We start from the raw sequence: 7,259 nt of genomic DNA, 5'->3' as shown, positions 1-7,259 counted from the left end.
ATTCAGCATAGGGCGATTTGAACTCCAACAGCTGGAACTCCACCAGCAACAAGGTTGGAAGGGACATTCACCGGGGGCTCAGAGATGAACCCTGACAAAGAACTGCTCATCCTGCTGGTCTGTTTGATTTTACCAGGAGGAGAGACAGAGTGGCAAGTCCCAGAGGGGCACTGCGGGAACAGGGTGGATTACACAGCCCAGAATGCCCCCTAGAGCTGAATTGGGTGCCATTTTGTCTACAGAGACAGAGTATGGGACAGGACTGTGCATGCACTGAGCGGGGAATGAACTCATTTCTGACTCAGCAAACTGCGAAATGTAGCATCCTACAGGTTCCACCCAAGATCAGTCGAGGCAGCCCTTAGACCTTAGGGTCAGCAGATCAAGAACTCTGGTAGTGGCACATGAAGTGCCATTTTGTACAGTGTGGCAAAGGTGTTGAGACAGCAGAGACAACACTGAACTGCACATGTGAACATCTGGGAGCAAATTCACTGAGCTGAGTACATTGCACTGACCCCACAGGGAAAATACTGACTTTGGCATCGTACAAGTCAAAATAGATCTTGACAACAGGACACTGGACTCTCTGCCATTGTCCATGCCCTCAATGATGGACATGACTGTCTATGAAGAACTATACTAGAGTATAGAAGAAGTCAGTGGTTGGGAAGGGGACTTGAAGAGGGGTTAAGGGAAATCCCAGGGCCTATGTAACTGTATCATAAAATGATAATAAAAAATTTTTTTAAATAAAGCACAACACTTGTAATGACAAAATATGTAAATGCAGAGATAAAAAAAAGATCCGTAGATGATTCTAATGTGCAACTAGGTTTGCAAGTGATGTGCATGTTGGATAAGTACCCTCTCACTTTGGGAATAATTTAAGCTTAAATTGCAGACTGTTAGTTCAAAATACATTAATCTCACTTGTTCTTACCTTTTAGCACCAGGATGAAAGAAAAAGGAAAGGAACAGTTAAACTAATAATGATTAAAAAGCTCTGAATTTGATGAAAAATATTGATTTGTGCATCCAAGAAGATTCAATAATTTAAGCTAGGTTTTTAGAAATCAACTCAAGAGAATCCTAATAAGTCTTGCAGAAGACTTCTCATCAGGCACAATGGAGGCATGAGTTCAGGGCAGGAGCAAAAAATGCGCTAGAATTCTATCCATGGAGTCCGAGTTGTGGCATAGTGGTAAAGCTACACCAGCAGCACCAGCGTACAACTGGGCACTGGTTTGTAGCTTGTGTCCTGGCTGCTCTGCTTCTGTTCCAGCTCCCTGTTAATGCGTCTGAGAAACCATCAGAAGACAGCTCAAGTGTTCTGGGGTGCTGTAACGTAGGTGGGAGACATGAAAAAAGCTCCATGCTCCAGACTGTAGTGGCTAACTGGGGAGGGAGCCAGTGGATGGAAGTTCTCTCCTCATGTGTTTCTGCAGCTCTTTCAAATAAATAAAAAATTTTAAAAGTTATATCCAGTAGGATTATCTATCAACAGCAAAGGCATGTAGAGGCATTTCCAGAAAAACAAGAACTGAGAGAATTCATTGCTAGCCAACTTAGCTTGCAAGAAAAGCAATTATATAGATAGTTACAGTATCATGATTTCATATTATTTATTCTTTCTAAACACATTTAAATATATAAACCCTCAACAAAATATTACAGACCAAATCAATAATGTATTCAAACCAAATCTAGTAATATATACAAATCAAATTCAGTTTATGTATATAAAGGATCATCACCCTTGACCAAGTGAGATTTCGGAAGTGATTAACTTAACATCTGAAAACCAAATTCTGTAGTAGATCACATCAATAGAATGAAGGACAAAAATCTTAACAGCCATCTCAGCATTGGCATAAAGAGAAAAAAAATCATGGAAGTTGCTATCCCTTAATTTAAAAAATGCTGAGCAAACTAGAAATAGAAGGGAATTTCCACACTTGATAAAGAGGGGCTACAAAAAAAACAAACAAACAAAAAAAAAACCACTGTGTGAAGCTTAGAAAAAACCATATGCGCTCTTGCCTTTTTACCAGAGGTTGACAAGAAGGGCCAAACAAAATAAAAGGCAGCCAGAGCCCAGCAGCGTGGCCTAGCGGTTAAAGTCCTCGCCTTGAATGCACCCGGATCCCATATGGGCACCAGTTCTAATCCCCTCCGCTCCACTTCCCATCCAGCTCCCTGCTTGTGGCCTGGGAAAGCAGTCGAGGATGGCCCAAAGCCTTGGGACCCTGCACCCTTGAGGGAGACCCGGAAGAAGTTCCTGGTTCCTGGCTTCGGATCGGCGCAGTACCAGCCGTTGTGGCTCACCTGGGGAGTGAATCATCGGATGGAAGATCTTCCTCTCTGTCTCTCCTCTGTATCTGACTTTGTAATGAAAATGAATAAATCTTAAAAAAAAAGGCAGCCAGATTGCCACTTACAGAAGTAAAACTGCCTTATGTGTAGATCACAATTTACAGTGTAAAAAGTACTACCAAATCTATCAAGAGAGCATAAAAATCAGATCAGGTGTTTAGCCTACCAATTAAGAGGCCTGCATACCACATTGGAGTGGCTGGGTTCAATCCCAGTTCTGGCTCCTGACTCAAGTTTCCCAACAATGCAGACTCTGGGAGGTAACACTGATATCTTAAGTAGTAACTGGGTTTCTGGTTTCATCTTAGATTCTATTTCTAGATTTTGGCCCCAGCCTTGGCCCAGCCCCAGCTATTGTGACAATTTGGGAAGTAATTCAATATATGGGAATGCTTCCAATGTGTATCTGTCTCTTTGGAAAAGAAAAAAAAATCCACTACCACCTCCAAAGGAGCATACACATTAAACACATTTAATAGATATGATATTCCAACAACTCAATGACACAGATTGTGTGTCTAGCAATTCTTTTTTTTTTTTTTTGGTAGCAATTCAATTCTGATAGTAACTATTTGGAGTTAGTGCATATCCCACAAGAATTCAGTTCCATTAAACTTCCTCCATTTCACATCAGCTCCTAGTGAGATCACCATACTACCTACACTTCTTTCAGGCTAACTACAAACTTAGGGTTTTCACTGACTCTTGGTTCATGTTCAAGAACTTTTAAAATCAAGTTACAGAACTCATGAAAGTGCTATACTCACAAATACAGTTTGATCAAAAGTGCTGTAACTCAGGAAGAGTCAAATGGAAGAGAGAACTGGGACAAAGGTTGGGGTAGGGTCAGGGAGGAGACAGAGCACCCAAATCCCTCCGGAAGAGCCATCCTGGGCCAATGTATCCATGTAGTCAATGACCCAGAAACCCAAATCTGACTTTTAGGTTTTTTTTTTTTTTTAATTGGAGGTTACATAAGCATGACTGGTTAAATGATTGATCATATGACCTAACTCAACCTCCAGCTTGTCCTCCATCCCAAGAAGTTGGGAGATAGCACTGAAAATCTTAGCCTTGTAATCTGGTATGTGGCTAGACCCTTCCTCGAGACTGAGTAACCAATCATAAATCACCTTGCTGGCATAAACATCACTATGGGTATTAATGACAAAAGATCTTATCACTATGAAATTCCAAGTTTCATCTTTGTGCCAGAATCCAAGGAATCTACTGAAAAACAGAATTAATGAAGAAGTTTGTAGGGTTGCAGGCTACCAGACCAACACATCAAAATATATCATTTATAGACTAACTGCAAGCAACCTGAAAATGAAATTAACAACTCCGTTTAGTGTTACCAATGACAAGAAAAAACAAGTACTAAAACACATTGTGAAACTTACACATTAAAAATTACAAATTGTTGACAGAAATTAAGGAAGGTTTATATATAGACATCCATTCTAATGGATTAGAAGGCTTACTTTTGTTAAGTGGCTAAGATTTCCCAAATTCTTTGAAGATTCAATGGAATTCCAATCCAAATCCCAAATGGCTCTTACGGCACAAACTGACAGGCCGATTCTATAATTCACACAGATCCAAGAGACCAATAATATCCAAAGCAAGCTCTGAAGACTTGAGAATTTAGAGGTGTTATACATCTTGCTTTCAATACATACAACAAAGCTGTAATAATTGAGACAGTGTGTCACAATATCAAAATACAGATCAATGAAGAAGTGTGAGCTCAGGACTAAACTCTTTAAATATATATATTTAATGAATTGACTGTAATACATATATATCTTTAAATTTTTATTGAAAAGGCAGATATGCAGAGAGGAGATACAGAGAAAAAGATCTTCTATTCAATTTGTCTCACCCCCTGCCCCAAGCAGCCTCAACAGCTGGAGTTGAGCTTGTCTGGAGCCAGGAGTCTCTTCTGGGTCTCCCATGCAGGTGCTGGGTCCCAAGGCTTTGGGCCATCCTCGACTGCTCTCCCAGGGCACAAGAAGGGAGCTGTATGGGAAACTGAGCAGCCAGGATTAGAACCAGCACTCACATGAGATTCCGGTGCATACTAGGCGAGGACTTAGCCATTAGGCTATGGCACTGGGCCCAGTCAATTCATTTTTGACAAGTATGTCAAGATATTTTGGTATGGGAAATAATTCAAGGCGAAGACCCCCAGAAGTTGAGAGTAGGGAATATTGAAGTGTCTCCCTTCAGAAATAACATAACTCTGCCAAAACCTGGGCATCAGAATTCTAGTCTTCAGAACAGTGAGGCAGTGAATTTCTGCTGTGTAAGCCATACAGTTAGTTACATTATGTTACGGTGCTGCTAGCTAGATCACATACATGAGTGTAATGAAAAATATAGACAACAACAAGCCCTGCCGAGAATGTGGCACAACTGGTTCCTTCATACCCCGAAGATGGCAATGTGCCTTAGGAAACAATTCAACATTTCTTCAAAATGTTTAACACAGACATAACTCAGCAATTCTACTCATGCACAGCTTGTGAATTCTTCAAAACCCACTAAATTGTAGACTTCAAATGAATAAAATTTGTGGCAAATAGATATTTCAGTCATTTTTAAAAAAGAGACATTTGTCCTGAATTGCCACCAGAGCCCTCTTCTGACCTCTGGGTTTATAGGATCCACGAGAGAGAACACTGAAGAAGGGAAGTGGAAGGAGTCAAGTGGAAAGCTCCCAGGATATATTAGCTATAGGTGGGCCGAATGATGTAGGCATCTGTATGGTAGTGGCAATTTGTTGAAACAGATGATTATGGTGTTAATTTGCTATTTTTGGAAATGCTATGTTAGCAAAACAAGTCATCTGCACATTTTGAGGGTGAACCACACTGTTGGTCTTAGAATCCCTGAGATGTGCCAATGTTATCCAAGCTGAGTGACCCTGGAACAATCCTTGGAAGGCATCACCCCACTTCATTTCTAAGGCCTCCTCTTGTTTCAAGTTTCTGAAACCAAATAGCTGTGTGTGCTTTACATGCCTCTGAAAAATGAACGGGAGAACTGGGGGCATTGAAATCACCTGTGGAAAGCATATCAGAAGTGGAGATGCTGAGTTCTACTTCTTAAAACATTAATTTAAAGGGTCACGAGAAGGATGCCAGGCAATCAAGAATCACTGGCGGCCTTGGAAATCAGCTGGTCCAAGAAGCCAGGGAATCCTCTCTCCTGTGTCTAATGAGCCAAGATGTCTCTGTGACCATCTGTTCCTTTCAACTCCAATTTCCCTCTTAAGCTAAATCTCCCCTTAGTCTCTTTAAAAATTAGATGATGTTGCCATTAATTTTCTTCTCTTTGTATTATAGCAAACACACGGAATGCATGATGGAGTATTTAAAAATAATGCTATTTCCACATTAGCCCTGTGGCAGGAGGACTCAAAGAGAAGCTGCAGTTTCACTTCCGCCTCTGAGTGGGAGTCCTGGAGGGGTAGAGAGAGGATGTGCTTTGCGGGTTTCCTGGTCTGTTGCGTGACACAGCACTGCTGATGCCTCCAGGGAGATATCTGATCCTGATGGAGCACTGCATTTAAACCAGAGATGCCACAGAGAGTTAAAAGAAATAATGAGAGCTCATGATAAGATTTCCTTGGCTAAAATAGCTTTCGGGTTTACAGTTAGGCAACTTACTGGAGCCCAGATCAGGAGGTTTGACCCTTTCTAGAGCTGAGCTGTCTTCAGATGAGATTCTATTTCATCCAGTCAGCCCAAGTTCTTACTCTGCTACCACTCCTTTATGCTCAAACATAAAGGCTATTCTCTGCTCGGGCAACCATTCTAAGAGCTTTAGCTCCATGAGTATTATCAGACATTGTGCTCTTGGACTTGTTCTAGGAAGTCCCAAAATCCAAAATCCAAACCTAGCATGGCATGCAAAAGGATGAGGATGTACTGCTACTTCTCATGTTTTACTGCCATAGCCCAGGAAAGTGAGCAGTCTTTAGTAGCTTGACGTGACTTAGAAACTCATCTCTCTTTTTTTTTTTTCACTTTAGAACACTGCTTTCACTTCTTAAAGATAAATGACTTCTCCAAAATTGTACATCATGACTAATGACTACTTGAGCTACGGCAAACAGTCACGTACACTGTACTGCTTGTGTTTGCCAGATGCTCTCCCTCTGGTTTATGTGACAAATGTGCCCCCAAGCCTCGTTGCAGAGATTTGCTCACCTCTCTGCAGGCTCAGACAAGGTAAGTCATTTGACTTGCTGCCTCTCTTAGCAAACAGAACCAGAAAAGCATCTTTGCACATGCCATTCTGATCTCAGAATTTCCAGGGTCAGCAAAGAAGCAAAGGCCATTAAACATTGCCTATGACTAAGGTGAATAATATTTGTGTGTGTCTTTTGTACGGCTTACTATATACAGAGATTAGAATACCTTTCTAGACTGATCTATACCCTGGAGAAAAATCAGGAATCTGTTGATTTCTGCATAGATCTGTACCTTTTCTTGGGAGTCAAGGTGTTTGTTATTCTGGACTCTGTCTGAATAAAGGTGGCTAGCCATCCATCCAGTGTAACTTGAGATATGAGGTGCTTCTTTGCCCACCTCTTGTTTTCACTCTAATACTCATTCTTGAGAGTTAACGAGCATCTGAGCCAGTTCCCAAAGGAGTTAGGACACATTAAAATTGTGTTAGTCACTACTCTTTGACTCAAATTGAGTCAGGATCTCGGTGCTTCTGACATGTCTGGGGTCCGGGTAGTTTGGAAATCAGGTGGGTGGATTCTCAAGGCACCCCCTGTGACTGCTGTCTGTGTGGGACACCAAGGATACAAGGACACTAGCTGATGAAATAAAAAGGCAGAGAGCCTCTGGTGGTTGTACTAGCTT

The sequence above is a fragment of the Ochotona curzoniae genome, unplaced genomic scaffold (assembly GCF_017591425.1).
Source record: "Ochotona curzoniae isolate NIBS_2020 unplaced genomic scaffold, NIBS_Ocur_1.0 contig_2210, whole genome shotgun sequence".
NCBI classification, from domain to species: Eukaryota; Metazoa; Chordata; class Mammalia; order Lagomorpha; family Ochotonidae; genus Ochotona; species Ochotona curzoniae.
This window is presented reverse-complemented; position numbering follows the sequence as displayed.